The following is a 17442-nucleotide window of genomic DNA, read 5'->3' as shown; positions in this document are numbered from 1 at the left end:
ACAATTCAGGAAATTGATAGTGAACATGGCTTTGCAGAGCTTCTGCTGTGGAGACATCCACACAGTTGAACTGCTCTGTGTAGCCAAAACCTGCTTGAGTGTCTGATTAGCTCGCTCAACTACACCTTGGCCTGTGGGGGAGTGGGAGGTGCCAGTTTTATGTTCCACTCCCCACTGCTGGACGAATTCCAGGAACTCCTTGGACATACACGCTGCGCCCTGATCAGTTAAGATTTCCTTAGGGATCCCCAATACTGAAAAGGCTTGCACTAGGTGTTGTTTGGCGTGCACTGCCCTTTCTCCTGCATGGGCAGAGGCATAGACTGTGCCTGAATACGTGTCTATGCTAACATGCACATATTTGAGGTGACCAAAACTAGGAATGTGTGTGATGTCTGTCAGCCATACTTCACAACTGCTAAGACCTCTGGGGTTAACCCCCATGCCTACTGAGGGTATGGTGTGCAGCTGACAGTTGGGACAGGTGGCCACAATGGCTCGAGCCTGACTCCGTGTTAGCTGGAACTGACGCATTAGATCTGGTGTATTTTGGCGATACTGCTGGTGGCTCAGCTTTGCCTGTTGGAAGATGTCAGGAAGGCGTGCTTGTTCTGCTGGGGTTGCAAGGGAGTCTGCCTGATGGTTCCCTTCTGCAATTTCACCTGGCAAATCTGTGTGTGATCTCACATGCATCACATAGAACAGATGTTCTCTATGAGAAATCAAATAAATTAGTTTGGAAAGCAACCTGAAAAGCTGCTCATTTTTGATGTCTCTGAGCACTGCCTGCTCTGCCGGGGACACTATCTCTGCTACATAGGCTGAGTCTCTTACCAAGTTTATTGGCTCTGAGAACTTCTCAAAGGCTCTCACGACTGCTGCCAGTTCAGCTACCTGGGGTGATCCCTCTAGAAACTCAACATCAGCTTCCCAATGCTGAGTTTGAGGATCTCGCCAAGTCATCAGCAACTTGTGGGACGCCCCGGATGCATCCGTGAACACTGTGAGAGCTTTGAGTGGTCTCCGACTCCTCACGAGGAATGAGGTGGAATTCCTCATTAAACAGCTTGTGAGACGGGGCATGGACTGATATTTGTCCTCTATAGCTGTCCAGGGCTAATTGGAGACGGGCATTTCTCTGGAGCAAGTGCTCAAACATCTCTTTAGCCAATCTTTCAGGAGAGTTCCTTCCCTTTTCAGACAGTTTAACAGGGAGGTGAACACATGTGAAGTCAAAAACAGCTAGTTCATACAGTCTCATCCTTGCTTTCCGAATCAGCTGAGCTATTAACTCTTGTGGCTTAGTGGTAGTTATGGATCTTTGGTGGGAGGGGAAGACCCACTCTATGATTAAGAGTGACTCTCTCTGCTCCTTGATCCATTGGAATATTAACCTGTGTAAGTGTGGCAGTTTTCCTAAGACAATGAATTTGAAGGGCAGCTGGTAACGGTGAGCTTGCCTCTCGCCTAAGGTCTTTTGTACCTTTTAGATTGCAGTCTTTGCCTCTGGGGTCAGTTCCCTGGGAGAAAGCAGCTCTCTCTCCCCATTCAATAAATTGAAGAGAGGTTCTAGGTCCTCATTAGTGAGGCCTAGCCAGGGCCTAACCCAATTCAATGACCCACACAGGGAATGGAGATCTGCTAAGGTTTTTGGATTACAATTAATTTCCAATTTCTGCGGAACAATGGTCGGTGCAGTAATTTCCAGGCCCAGGTACTTCCAAGGTGGCATCCTTTGGACTTTGTCCTCCTGCAATTCAAATCCAGCAGAGGTTAAAACTTTAACCACTAGGTCAAGTGTGTCTTGGAGTAGAGAATTATCGGGGGCACACACAAGCACATCATCCATGCAATGAAGGATGATGGCCTCCCCTCTCTGGGCACGCACCTGGGACAGCAATGAGGCCACATGCCACTGGCAGATGGAGGGACTACATTTTAATCCCTGGGGCAAAACTTTCCAGTAGTAGGGCTTCATTGGGGCTTTCTCGATTGATGGTAGGAACCGAGAAGGCGAACCGTGGGGCATCCTCTGGGTGTAGGGGAATGTGGAAGAAACAGTCCTTGATGTCTAGAACAGCCAATTGCCAATCTTTAGGAAGCATTGTTGGAGAAGGCATTCCAGGTTGGAGAGACCCCATGTCCTCAATCACTTTGTTTATTTCCCAGAGGTCGTGGAGCAGCCTCCACTTGTCCTTCCCGGGTTTCTGTATCACAAAAACTGGGAAATTCCACTCACTTGTGGTCTCCTCTATGTGGCCTTTAGCCAATTGCTCCTCCACAAGCTCCTCAAGCGCCCTGAGCTTCTCCTTACTCATCGGCCACTGTGCTACCCACTTTGGGGTATCATCTAGCCATTTCAACTTTTGGGTAGAGGGCCCCACATTGGCCGCTTCTGAAAATCCTGAGAAGTTTTAGGACTAATTAATTTCACCCCCCACTGGGTCATGGTGTCTCTTCCACATAGAGGGCATTAATAGTCTGTAACAAATGGACGGATGCTAGACAATTTTCCATCTGGCCCCTCAATTTGTACGATGCTTTTTGATATTTTTGCCAATTTGACTCCACCTACACCCTGGGTTCTGCCTGCCACAGGCTGAAGTTTCCAATGTGACGGCCACATCCTTTCAGGTATGATAGTCACATGAGCATCTGTGTCCAGTACCCCCTCCACATGGAGGTGATCTCATCCACGGGTTAGGTTGCATGCCAGAGAAGGTTTGTCCTCACCCACCACTTCTGCCCAGTAGACTTCAGGTGATTTTCCATCTACTGGGAACTCTGCTGGAACAGGAATGGCCTGGGCAAGGATTTGTCCCTCCACCAGGTAATATGGTGGTAGAGAACATCGTGCCAGGAGAATGAGGCCAGTTATGCTTCCCTTGATGGTCATGGGAGCTACCTCAATCTCTGGGGGTGTGTGTGCTGTGTTCCCGACAACAAAGCACTCACTGTCCAGTTTCATGTGGTTTAACATCACGTCCTGTGTACTGTTAGGTAAGTCCACTGTAATGACTGTCCAATCAGGTGACCTGAAATGAAAACCTTTGATAGTCACAAGCCTAAAACGGCCTAGTGGCTTCCAAACCTTGTTAATTGAACATTTAATATTTTCATTGCCATGCATCCCCACACCCTCTATCCCATCCTCCCCCTTTTTGTTTATTAAGAGAGAGTCTTTTGCGAGTGTGGAGCCCGCAGTATTTATAACCGAGCGCGCTATTGTGGTAATGGCGGGTACACACTGTAAAGCTAGATTTTTGTTTGTTGGTCTTCTTCTGTTTCTGGTTGTGTGGACAGTCTCTGGCGAAGTGTCCTGGCTGCTTGCACTGGAAGCAGATGATGTGCTGCAGTTGCTCTGGTGACATTGGTTGCTTCTTGGCTTCTGGTGTTACAGCTGCCATGGTCTTTGGGTGTGCCAGTCCTGGATTTCTCTCGTGTCCACTGAGCAGTTCTGCTTTCCTGATGTAGGCTTCTATCATCTATGCTAAGCTAGGTGCTGGCTCCAGGGGAAGGCCAAGAATAACCCTACGGCAGGTATCGTTAGCATTCCTCTGAGCCATCTCTTTAATTAATTCAGCTTGTACCACTGGATCAGACACCTGTCTTTCCACTTGCGCACGAAGGCGGTCCACAAACTGTAAGAAATTCTCAGAAGCAAACTGTTTAATGTTAACATAACTGCCTTTAGTATCTACTGTTGGTAATTGATTATAAGCCTTTTCTGCAACATTGCTTATTTTATCCAGGACAGACTTGGATAGTACTCTGGTTTGGCTTTCGGGGCAATGCCAATCCTTTTCCCCACATAGGTCTTCATATGTTATGTCATTATTTTCAGCATCTTTTGCATCATCGGAGCTTTTCAAAAGCTCTAGTAAAAGCACTTTCAAAGATCTTTTCCACAGGCTTTCCCATAGATCATATTCTGAAGGAGTTAACAGACATCGGAAAAGCTCTTTGATATCATATGGAACCAGTTCGTTTGAGTTAAAGGTGGCTCTCATCATGCCTTTAAAGATGTCACTATTTCTACCAAATTCTCTCTGTACTTTACAAATTTCCTTTTTTATCTTGATAGGTCAAAGGTTGATAACTTCTTCTACCATTCCTCTTACCAAGATAAACTACAGGAGCAACTGATGCTATATACTCTTTTCACTGGTGTTGACTTTCAGGGCTGGGCATCCCCCCCCACCCGGACCGGGGGGCTGCCCACTCCCCCCCCACCACAGGGACACCATCCGTTCCGCAGGGGCTGTGAGCTGACCCCTCCCCACCCCCACCCCCACCGGTACTGAACTCATCAGGGGGTCCACTGCCCTCCCCCACCCCGCAGCAGCTTGGAGGGAAGGAATGTGAAACCGGAGCAGGGGAGGGGTGGTGGGATCCAGGGTTGCAACACCTGTGGGCGGGGTCGCTACGTGCCGTGCAGGGCTGGGTCTTGGAGGGGGGAGGGGACAGTGGAGCCGAGGGCGGGGATGGGTTATGGGAGGGGACAGGCTTAGGGGCAGGGACCAGAGGGTGAAGGGGGTTGTGGGATGAAGGAGGAGACACCCGGCTGCCACCATATGGGACCCCCCCCCTACGAGCTGTATCGCATGGCCAGAGCTATCTGGGACCCCGACACCTTCAGGCGTAGCCAAGTGGCCGTTGCCCAGAGGGGCAGGGAACACAGAAGGAGTGAGGGCAATTTTCGAAAAATTGTCAGAACCGGGATACCGGGGAGGACCCAGGGACTCAGAGCAGCCACAGCAGTGCTGGGAGCCCTGCACCCCCCAGGGAGACCCATGGGTCCCCTCCAGGTCCGGGTTATAGGGTTTTGGGATAAGGGAAGGTGAGTCTGAACCGTTTTGCTGCTGCTCCCTGCTGTTTTCTGTCTGAATTAAGTTTCCGAATTTGTAAGAAAATCAGGAGGAATACAGAAGCTCTTTTATCTCCATTTTCCACTTTTAAAGTAAATAAATCCCCTATTTCATCCCAAAATGAAATCGAATTCATATTTTGCAATTCAAGGTCAGATTTTTCAACAGACAACCAGCTGGCAAAACGGGCTAATTTTTTCTTAGATATTAAAACATTTCCTGAACTTAATATTTCCCTTAGTTGGTTTCTTATACTCTTTTGTAAGGCAGATTGCTGTAAGCCCATGATGTTTAGCAATTTGCCACTATATCTACCCCACTACAGTTAAAAACACAGGAAGAGAGTTAGTTGTTAAAACGTGCCAGGTACACTACGGTTTTCAGGCTTTACTGGATGCGGAGCCGATGTTAATTTTGCCGTTTCTGTCCGTAAAACCCACATGGCGCCCGCAGCGCTGTAGGGACCGACCCCGCCGCAAAAACCCGCAAAAACAGCAAAAAACCGCAAAAAAACCCTTCGTGACACCGCTTTGAAACCGATCAAATCTGCCTGCCTGTCGCTGCGCCTGTGTGACTGCATCCAGCCCCCCCAGTTCGCGCATCACACAACGTGGCCTCGGGCACACTGAGTTGCGCGCACACCTCACACACGCCCCCGCCGTCTCTCTCCTCGAGAGCTGTGCCCGTGCCAGACAAATGCCACCAGTGAGACCCCCACGCGGAGATCCAGGAACCCACCCGCCGCAAAAGGAGGCTTCCAGTCACCTTTTTTTTTCTTGCAGGCAGAGGCGTCTGAGTAACTGTAGTGGGTCTACGTCCAGAACCGACCTGCCTGGGCTTCTGACAGGCTCCCGGTTCGTGCTTAATCGTCATCGAACTGCACAAAATGCAGGTTAAAGGAATTTAAGCTAGTTTATCAGCTCCAAGGCTTCTTGAATCTAGAAAATAGGAGTCACAGCAGAACGTGGTGTGCTCTGTAGGGACGATTCAAGTTGGGAGCCAACTGAGGCTTTTTCTCGGCCCTAAAATGGGGTTCTTCGCCCTTCCTCTGTTCTAGCTCAGGTGTTAGGGTGATGGCTCCCGGAGCCCTTGCCTCATGGATGTAAATTAGATAACAAAAGAGGCTCTTTTCCCTGATGAAGTTACAGGGTTTATTTCTCCTGGGTAGCAAGGAAAAGAGGGAGCAAGAGTAAAAGAGACAGAGGTCAGGGGGCACAGATCTTTTCTAGGATCTGAAAAGAGGGTCTGGGAGAAATTGGATCCCAGCCAGCCCTGTATCGCCAGAAGGGGAGAGGGACCAAGCTACAGGGCATAGCAGGGGTCACGGAATGTACCATTTACAATGCATCTAGGAAATGCAACAGTCTTTCCTACCTGCTCGATCAGAGGCACATTAGAAGATCAGTATGGACCTGAGGGGCAGATGCACATACCTTCACACACCTCGCAGTGGGACTGTGGTTAGAGCTGGAGGTTTGATACTCTTCCTAACAATTTGAGCCGTTAAAACAAAGCCAGAGGCAACAGACCAAGTGAAAATACAATGCCAGGTTGCGGAAAGAGAATGTTACCTATCTGAACACCTACATAAATTCCCCATCATTCTCTTTGTTTAGGAGACCAAGCCAATGCCCGTGTAAATGAAAACAAGTGTGAATATTGATTTTTCTTGAATCAAGATTCAGCTTTATGTCCAAGTCAAAGGCCAATAAACCAGAAAGGCTCCGCTGAGCACAGTGCAGAACTAACATGGAAGACAGTAATTTGACCTCTTATGTAAGCAGTGTTTGCTGGGGTCTTCATGCTGGAGAACAGGAATCAATAACACACACTCAATATGAATGCAAAGAGCAGAGTCTTTATTTTTAACAAAGAGATGATTTTTATACGTTTTCAGTGGTTACTTAGAGTTTGTTACAAAGAGTACAAAAGACGTATTGTCTTGGGGTGACTGTATGATGCCTATATCCCCAAATCGTCTGTTCTGTTGGTGTTGAATATTAAATTCTTCAACTTTAAGACTGGTTCCAGGAGTGAAAGGGCAGAGGGGGGAAGAAGAAGTGCAGAGTTTGTTATCAGAGACTGCACTGGCTCCCCCGCATTCCTGCTCTCAGACTGTGTTGTCTGCGGTGGACAGCGAGAGAGAGCTCTCCTTTGCTCTTGGTTAGTTTTTTGGCTAGCTGAGGCAGAGAAGCCCCCTGGATTGTTTTTTTGTTGGTTTTTTTTTTTTTTTTTCTATTTTTTTTCCTGTTTTCCTGGAACTGTTTGAACCTGCTTTGGACTGAAAACCCAGAAGAGCACCGGGAGCTCACACCTGTGGCCCACTGGGCCTGGCCTGGGCCGCAGCATTCCCCAGCACAGGAGGGACTGAGAGCAGACTGAGTGAGCTGGGCAGCCCACGGAAAGAACTCTTCTAAATCTGCCATCTCCTCGGAACCGTGAGAGGTTTTGCTGTTTGATATTGTTCATTGTTGCACTGGGAAGTGTGTTGCCTGTTGAATAAACAGTTCTTTTTTTCCATTTCTCTCCAATTTTTTTTCCTTTTCCTTTTTCCCGAGGGACCTCATTCAGAGGTTTCCTCCCAAATTTGCCCTAAACCAGGACAAATACTTTTGTCGCCCAAACGCGGGGCTCGAGAAAGTGGAAAAAAAAACCTGTTCTGATTGCATTTTGATTATATTTACTCTGTATTGGGGTAAAGCAGCCAGTAACCATGTTGTTTGAAGTCATAATGTCTGCTGTGTCTGTCGGGGTAGAGGCCTTTATGGGTCTCGGGTCCCTAGGCTTTTTTGAGGTTTTAATACCTTTCTGGTCTCTAGGCTTATTTTCTTATCCAGAGATAGCTCCAGTAGTGTCCCTAACGTGCAGTTTTTTCAGTAGAGGAGCACGAATTAGAATAGCTATTGTGCTGGGCTCAGTGATAATGATTTATAGAAAGTTCATAAAGCTACTGGAGTTTGTTCTAGGTATCTATGGTTTATGGTTTCTTTGTCCTACCCTGCATCCCAGTTCTAATAGCATGTTTTGGGGGTTCATTAGTAATTGCACCCAGTTTGTTAGAGGAGGAGCAGGGGATGAGGCTTTTCAGCCTTTGCTTTCTTTTTTCTCCCTTGAATCTGTTAAGTCAATTTTTGAGGATGTTCAGTTTCCCCTGAATGTCAAGGAAACTGCAGTCCTGGTATTTAATCTAGTAAGCTTTCTCTACATAGTCTGCAGCCTCTCTAGAGTGAGGGCTGAGGTGTACCAGAGGAGCTGATGGGACCCCTGACCCAGGAGTACGCCCAGGTGTGGAAAATTCTGAGTGGTGTGGGGAATGGGAGAGAATGGGCAGAACCCTGAAGAAATTTTCTGATCCCCCAGCCTGGGAATTTTCACATGAACAAATTCAGAACCCAGACGAGGTGGGGAAATACCTGGAAGAGAAGTGTCATGATGATTCTAATGAGAAAAGGATCATTGCAATAAGCTGGGCCCTAGCATATGCTTATCGCACACTGCTAGATACTGTAGGGCAGCAGAGAGAGGCAGGGGGGCATGGAGATAAACCAGCCAATACCCCAGTCACTCCGGTTGTAGCTAAACCAGATAGTAAACCTAAGCCACTGGCAGTTGCTGCAGGAAGAAAACACACCAGCAAAACTGATCGGCCAGTGGACAATGATGATGAGGGGGAAGGACCCTCAAGGCAGGCTTCTGATACAAAATCAGAAGTCAGGACAACTGGCACAGGATCAGAAGCCAATATTGAGTCCCTATCTCTGAAAGACCTTCGTGGCCTGAGAAAGGATTACACCCGACGACCTGATGAATCTATAATTAGTTGGCTGGTCCGTCTCTGGGATGCTGCAGGCGAGGCTACAATTCTGGATGGCACTGAAGCCAGGCATTTGGGATCTGTGTCACATGATCCAGCTATTGACCAAGGAATGATGAGGGGGGCTAATCCTCAGAGTCTCTGGGCACGGGTCCTGGAAAGTGTGGCACAAAGATACCTGTGTGCAGACGATCTCTATATGGAGACCATAGAACAAGGGATTCAATGCTTGGGAGAAATGGCAGTGGCAGAGATTGTCTTTTCAGATGACCTAACAACTAGGAATCCAGACTTGGTACCATGTACACCTGTGATGTGGCAAAAAATTGTACGACTTGGGCCACAAGAATACTCTTCTGCTTTAGCAATAATGAAGGGGGATGACAGGGAGGAGACCGTGCTTGATATGGCGAAGAAGCTCTGAGCATATGCAGATGCTGTGCATGGCCCAACACATGCCAGAATTGCAGCTGTGGAAACACGTCTGCAGAAATTAGAAGATAGGATGGAGGAGAATCATAAGAGACTCAGGGAGGAGATTAAAGAGGACATTCTCCAAATCTCGGCTATACGGATCAAAGGTTCTGGCCCCAAACATAAACGCTCCCCAGATGGGGAGAGAAGACCCTTCTCACGAGCTGAATTGTGGTCTTTCCTGAGTGATTCTGGAGAAAACATGAAGAAGTGGGATGGAAAATCTACTACTGCTCTGGTAAAACGGGTGCTTGAATTGCAGGACAGCGAGATGCAGAGAGGGAGTTCCACTAAAAGGGAAGCAGCTCCAGTTGCCCGTAGCCAAACTGCCAAGTACGATGATGATGATGATGATATGTCCGATCCCCTTGAAGGAACCTCCAAGACATATGCTCAAGGAAAGAAGAATAACCAGGCTTAGAAGGGCCCTGCCTCTAGCCAGGTAGAGGCTAGGGAAAACCGTGTTTTTTGGACTGTGTGGATTCGTTGGCCTGGCACATCTGAACCACAAAAATATAAGGCCTTGGTTGACTGGTTCGCAGTGCACACTAATCCCATCCAGACATGTGGGGACAGAATCTGTTTCTATTGCTGGTATAACAGGGGGATCACAGGATTTTACTTTGGTGGAAGCAGAGGTGAGCTTGACTTAAAATGAATGGAAGAAACACCCTGTTGTGACTGGCCCAGGGGCCCCACGCATTTTGGGCATAGACTTCCTCCAAAATGGGTATTTTAAAGATCCAAAGGGACTCAGGTGGGCTTTTGGAATAGCTGCTGTAGAGGCAGAGGGCATTAAACGATTGAACACCTTGCCAGGACTATCAGAAAACCCATCTGCAGTAGGACTCCTGAAGGTGAAGGAGCAACAAGTGCCAATTGCCACCTCAACAGTGCACCGCCGGAAGTACCGGACGAATCGAGATGCTGTGGTCCCCATCCACAAAATGATCCGTGAGCTGGAGAGCCAAGGGGTGGTCAGCAAAACCCACTCACCCTTCAACAGCCCCATCTGGCCTGTGCGTAAATCTGAAGGAGAATAGAGATTGACCATAGACTATCGTGCATTAAATGAGGTGAATCCACCGCTGAGCGCTGCTGTGCCAGACATGCTGGAACTCCAGTACGAGCTGGAGTCCAAGGCAGCAAAGTGGTACGCCACCATTGACATCGCCAATGCATTTTTCTCCATTCCTCTGGCAGCAGAGTGCAGGCCTCAGTTTGCTTTCACCTGGAGGCGTGTGCAATACACGTGGAACCGACTGCCCCAGGGGTGGAAGCACAGCCCCACCATTTGCCATGGGCTGATCCAGGCTGCATTAGAAAAGGGTGATGCTCCAGAACATCTGCAGTACATGGATGATATCATCGTGTGGGGGAACACAGCAGCAGAAGTATTTGAGAAAGGAAAGAAAATCATCCAGATTCTCCTGAAAGCTGGTTTTGCCATCAAGAAAAGCAAAGTCAAAGGACCTGCCCGAGAGATCCAGTTCCTGGGAGTGAAGTGGCAAGATGGATGGCGCCAGATTCCCACTGAGATCATCAATAAGATCACTGCAATGTCTTCACCAACCAGCAAGAAGGAAACACAAGCTTTCCTAGGTGCCATAGGTTTTTGGAGAATGCACATTCCTGAGTACAGCCAGATTGTGAGCCCCCTTTACCTCGTTACCCGCAAGAAGAACGATTTCCACTGGGGCCCTGAGCAGCAGCAAGCCTTTGCCCAGATCAAGCAGGAGATCGCTCATGCAGTAGCCCTTGGCCCAGTCAGGACGGGACCAGAGGTGAAGAACGTTCTCTACTCTGCAGCTGGGAACCATGGTCTGTCCTGGAGCCTGTGGCCGAAGGTGCCTGGTGAGACGCAAGGCCAACCACTGGGATTCTGGAGTCGAAGCTACAGAGGGTCCGAGGCCAACTACACTCCAACAGAGAAGGAGATCTTGGCCACCTATGAAGGGGTCCAAGCTGCCTCAGAGGTGGTTGGCACAGAAACACAACTCCTTCTGGCACCCCGACTGCCAGTGCTGGGGTGGATGTTCAAAGCAAAGTTTCCTCCTACCCACCATGTCACTGACGCCACATGGAGTAAATGGATTGCCCTCATCACACAACGCGCCTGTATTGGAAACCCGAATCGCCCTGGGATTTTGGAGATAATTACCAACTGGCCGGAAGGTGAAAACTTCGGTCTTGCCGACGAAGAGGAACAGGAACAAGTGACCCTGGCCGAAGAAGCCCCACCGTATAACCAACTGCCAGCAGATGAAACATGCTATGCTCTTTTCACTGATGGTTCCTGCCGCATCGTGGGGATGAACCAGAAGTGGAAAGCATCCGTATGGAGCCCCACACGACAGGTCGCACAAGCTACCGAAGGAGAAGGTGGATCAAGTCAACTTGCTAAACTCAAAGCTGTTCAGCTGGCCCTGGACATTGCTGAAAGAGAGAAGTGGCCAAAGCTCTACCTTTACACTGATTCAGGGATGGTAGCCAATGCTCTGTGGGGTTGGCTGGAAAGGTGGAAAAAGGCTAACTGGCAACGTAGGGGAAAACCAATTTGGGCTGCTGACGAGTGGAAAGACATTGCCACTCGGGTAGAAAGGCTACCTGTGAAAGTCTGCCATGTAGATGCCCATGTCCCCAAAAGTAGAGCTAATGAGGAGCATCAATACAACAAACAGGTAGATCAGGCTGCACAGATAGAGGTGTCAAAGATAGACCTAGACTGGCAGCACAAGGGAGAGTTGTTCCTGGCTCGATGGGCCCATGATGCCTCAGGCCACCAGGGTAGAGATGCTACCTATAAGTGGGCACGAGACCGAGGGGTGGATCTAACCATGGACAGTATTTCTCAAGTTATCCATGACTGTGAGACGTGCGCTGCCATCAAGCAGGCCAAGCGGGTGAAGCTCCTCTGGTATGGGGGGCAATGGGCCAAATTTAAGTATGGAGAGGCCTGGCAGATTGACTACATCACACTGCCCCAGACACGCCAAGGTAAGCGCTATGTACTGACCATGGTGGAAGCCACCACTAGATGGTTAGAGACCTATCCTGTGCCTCATGCCACTGCTTGGAACACCATCTTGGGCCTTGAGAAACAAGTTTTGTGGAGGCATGGTACCCCTGAGAGAACTGAGTCAGACAATGGGACTCATTTCAAGAATAACCTTATCAACACCTGGGCCAAAGAACATGGTATTGAGTGGGTGTACCATATCCCCTACCATGCACCAGCTGCAGGGAAGGTGGAGAGGTACAATGGACTGTTAAAAAACACTTTGAAAGCATTGGGTGGGGGATCTTTTAAGAATTGGGAGCAGCATTTAGCAAAGGCCACTTGGTTAGTTAACACCCGAGGTTCCACAAATCGAGCAGGCCCTGCCCAGTCTGAGTCCTTGCATAAAGTAGATAAAGTCCCAGTGGTGCATGCCAGGGGTTTGTTAGGGAAGAGAGTTTGGATCAATTCTGCCTCAAATACAGACAAACCCATTCATGGGATTGTTTTTGCTCAAGGACCAGGTTGCACATGGTGGATAATTCAGAAGGATGGGACAACATGATGTGTACCTCAGGGAGATCTAATTGTTGGGTGACAACCATATGTAAATATTACTATTGAATATCACTGTCATTGTCTGTCTATAGTTGTACCTTGCATATATATATGTGTGTATGATAATGATGTATGTGTTTATAGAATTAGTGTGTGTATCAGATATGGTAGTAAGCTGACGATATGGGGAGGAATGTCTTGGGGTGACTGTATGATGCCTATATCCCCAAATCGTCTGTTCTGTTGGTGTTGAATATTAAATTCTTCAACTTTAAGACTGGTTCCAGGAGTGAAAGGGCAGAGGGGGGAAGAAGAAGTGCAGAGTTTGTTATCAGAGACTGCACTGGCTCCCCCGCATTCCTGCTCTCAGACTGTGTTGTCTGCGGTGGACAGCGAGAGAGAGCTCTCCTTTGCTCTTGGTTAGTTTTTTGGCTAGCTGAGGCAGAGAAGCCCCCTGGATTGTTTTTTTGTTGGTTTTTTTTTTTTTTTTTCTATTTTTTTTCCTGTTTTCCTGGAACTGTTTGAACCTGCTTTGGACTGAAAACCCAGAAGAGCACCGGGAGCTCACACCTGTGGCCCACTGGGCCTGGCCTGGGCCGCAGCATTCCCCAGCACAGGAGGGACTGAGAGCAGACTGAGTGAGCTGGGCAGCCCACGGAAAGAACTCTTCTAAATCTGCCATCTCCTCGGAACGGTGAGAGATTTTGCTGTTTGATATTGTTCATTGTTGCGCTGGGAAGTGTGTTGCCTGTTGAATAAACAGTTCTTTTTTTTCCACTTCTCTCCAATTTTTTTTTTCCTTTTCCTTTTTCCCGAGGGACCTCATTCAGAGGTTTCCTCTGAAATTTGCCCTAAACCAGGACACATATATATGTTAATAGTAATTCTATTGGTTCATCTAAGATCTATCTTTCTACAGTCTAGTTATTGCGTAAGATACTCTTTGAAGTGGACATGGTATGTCAACTAAACAGGATCTTGCTTCCCCAGATGTCTTTTCCTTTGTTCTTGCTTATCTCAATGTTAAAATTTATGATTTTGTTTTTCTCCTATAGTCACGCCAAGGACACGGTAACCTTGAACAGGCCTTTAACATAACTAAGGTAGTTTTCTATAGACAGGCTGCAGAGCCAGAGCTCCTACTAGGCCGCCAACATCTCCCCCTTTCTTTTCAAGAACAGCATTGGCCATACGTCGAATTTGAAAGGAAAAACTCTGGATGATGCAAGGTCCCATACATAACACAATTACTACAATAATAATTCCTATCTTAAGGATATCTTTTACCCATGCAGAAATCCTAAAAGACATTAACCCGTCATCAAGGGGGTTGTGATTGACAGTAATCTTCTTAGCGTGATCTTGAAGCCATTCTAGCTGCTTATGGATTGAATCACTATGATCAGACAAGTTAAAACAACACATTCCTTCAAAATCTTCACAGCCTTTACTTTGGGCCAACAAAAGGTAATCAATAGCTGCTCTGTTTTGAAGAATAGCTTGTCGGAGACTACTCATATCTTGAGCCATTTGGGACAGAACTTGTGTAGTGACATTGGCCTGTTTAGATGTCCAGCATGCTAGGTGTTGGATCTCAGTTAGCGCTTGTCTTGTTCCCTCTGGGGGTAGTAATGCTGAAAAAAATCGAGCGGTTCTACTCCATAGTTCCACTTCATCATCGCATTTATCATCTAATTCTGAGACTTGTCATTTTTTCCTTCGATTTTTGGAAATGTTCCAGGCAATCAAATGATTATAAGAGTTTAGCATTAAAGATAACTTGCCAAGGTAACAAGGATCCCCATAAGCATGATGAGGTATTCCTTGCCAGGCTCTATCTCCACAGATTAAATATAGGCCTTGAGGTAGGGAAAGGGGCTTAGAAATATCTAAGTGAATATGACCTGAACACCACCCATAGGGGGATGATCCACAATGTTCACTACTATTGTAAAACTTATGAGGGGTTAGCCAGACTTGTTTTTTAGATTCATTAATGTTCCAACTAGTCTGCCCAAAATACACACATCCGGAGTGATTTGCTTTTCGACTGTCTAGTAAATTTAACTCTTGAGGATCCCATGGCAGGGTTGTATTTAGAGATTTGATTATTTTTGCCAGGCAGTGACTGTTGTTTTTTTCTTCTGAGCAATTGATAGGGGGGGCTATAGTAATTTCTTGTGGTTGTACCGGTGACCCAATGAGGCAAGTTTTAAATGGTTCAGTGGCTGCAATAAGATGTAAACAAAAATTTGTGTTACCAGTTTTATTGGCCCAAGCGATCCAGAAGTTCTCTTGAGGGAGGGTGATTGCGAAAAGCACTGGGTAAGAGTCAAACATAGTGTTAGTAGCTTAATTAGCATCATTATTGCTATGGATTTTGCAGGCAACAGTATATTGGCTAGATATAATAATAGTACACCAAGCAGTCTCAACTAGCTTTGTATAATTTAAAATATACCACGCATGCAATGCTAAATTCCTTTCTTCTATTGATTCAAATAAACTTATAGCTTCACTAACAGTTAAGTCAGGCAGTTTTAACCACTTTCTAAGTGATTCTAAAGGTCTTACTGATTGGCGTTCCTGACATTCATTACATCCATAAAAGCAAGTATAAATATCACTGGAGTTATACTCCCTTTTACAATTTCCATGTAAGAAAGTTCCTAATTTCCATACTACACAACCGCAACGAGGAAATAATACTTCTTGTATTCTAGACCTAAGATATTTCTGTACTAGTCTACGCAAATCAATCACATCTGGAAAGTCTGGGATATTAGGGTGTGTTCTTATTGGTTCCTTGAGAATAATGATTAGGATCGGGATGAGATCTTGCACTCTATTCGTCCACCGTTGAATTTGGCTCCGTGTCTTCTCCAGTTTCCTCAATCTTTGATATCCAAGGCTTGACCCACTTGGCTGGGATCCAATTAGGTTTAGCACCTGTTAATACACAAGCATAACCCTGTCCCCATGTCAATAATTGGTGGGGACCAGTCCATTGTTGTGATTGGGGTTCCCATACAGATACTTGTATCTTATGAACAGTCAAAGATTCATCCTTGCAAAAATGCAGTGTAATGGGCAACATTTGGGTTTTTAGCTCAGGGCGTTCCATCCACATTTTCCAATTGTGGACATACAATGTTTTTGCTACGATTTCTTGTGGAGAGAGGGTGACATTCCCCTCCCTTTGTAAAGCAGAGAAAAGGCGTTTAAGGTCTTGATGTTTGCGTTCTACAATAGCTTGCCCAGTACTATTGTGAGGTACTCCTGTGACATGGGTAATGTTCCATCTACGTAGGAACTCACGTGAAGTAGAACTAACATAATTAGGACCGTTATCTGTTTTTATTTGTTGTGGGACACCAAGCACTGCAAAAGCTTCTAACCAGTGTCTGCAGGTTGCCTTACTTTTGGCGTTTATCATAGGCGTTGCCCATACTAGTCTGCTACAGGTATCAACAGTGACATGTACATGTTTAAAGCGTCCAAATGATGGCACGATTGTGACATCTGATTGAAACAATGTTCTAGGGTGGAGACCACGAGGGTTCACTCCTTGTAACTGAATTGGGGGTAGTTTTGCACAATCAGGACAACATGCTATGATACCTCATGCCTCTCGTTTTGTTAGATGGAATTCCTTCTGTAGGCTTAATGCTGACTGGTGAAAAAAGGCATGAGAGGCAACGGCAAGGTCAAAATTACTGAGTCCAATGGCTGGTGAACATACAATTTGGTCAATTTTGGCATTTCCTTCTGATAAAAACCCTGGTAGATTGAGATGGCTGCGGATATGTGTTGAGAAAAAGGAATGGTGCCTGATATTAATTACATTTACTAGAAGAATGAGTTCATGATAAATTAAGGAGTTTGAGATTCGACCTATTAATGCGTCCTCAATTCTTTCCAAGATAGAGGCAACATACAAGGAATCGCTAACGAGATTAATTTCTTGAAAGTCAAAGTGTTGAAAAGCTAAGGTTACAGCCTTGAGTTCAAGTAATTGCACTGATCCTTCCGGATGTTGGTAAACTACGACATCCCAGTTGCCATTTTTCCATATTGCATATCCGAACCTTTTGGTCCTTCCACTGGCATCAGTAAAAACAGTGATCGCATTGGGAATTGGCTTAGAGTTTCGCAATGCTTGACCTTTTAGTGGGAGGTTAGTGGAAAACAAGGCATGTGACGGATAATGATTATCAAGTTCTAAGCCAATAGTGGCTGTAGTGAATGTATACGATAGTGATTGCCATTCAGTGCAAAGAGACAAATTATTTATGGGCACATAAAGAGAAGATGCATCAACTCCAAAAACAGTACGCACTCGTTGGCGTGCTTTCAGAATTAAGGATCCTAAATGATCAATACGTCTTGTAACAGAGGAAGTGGGGCTACATGCTAAAAACACCCATTCCAATAAGAAGAAAGTATTGAATGATTCCTGCCCAATTATAGCAATTTGTTCAGCAGGGTAGTTAATGATACAAAGGTTTATTGGTATGGTAGGATCAAACCTAAAAGCAGTTGTACAATGCAACTTTTTAGCAATTATTTGCAGTGCTTGTTTCCCTTCTTGGGTTAATTCCCTTTTATCATTAATGTCCTTTGAACCTTGTAACAATTTTCTTAAAGGATCTAAGTCTTGATTTGAAATAGCTGCCCATGCACGTATGCTTTGAATGTCTCCTAGAAGCTTTTGCACATCATTGACTGTT

The 17442-nt window shown here is 46.4% G+C and overlaps 1 pseudogene; it reads right to left on the bottom strand.

The window, feature by feature from the left end:
* Nucleotides 1–2445: 2445 nt before the first annotated feature.
* The window catches only part of LOC148220121 (uncharacterized), a 116613-nt pseudogene continuing 101616 nt past the window's right edge, over nt 2446–17442 (bottom strand).

Source organism: Sturnus vulgaris, chromosome W (assembly GCF_052056855.1).
Source record: "Sturnus vulgaris isolate bStuVul1 chromosome W, bStuVul1.hap1, whole genome shotgun sequence".
Classification (NCBI taxonomy): Eukaryota; Metazoa; Chordata; class Aves; order Passeriformes; family Sturnidae; genus Sturnus; species Sturnus vulgaris.
The sequence above is the reverse complement of the archived record's forward strand: the minus strand, read 5'-3'. Positions and strand labels throughout refer to the sequence as shown.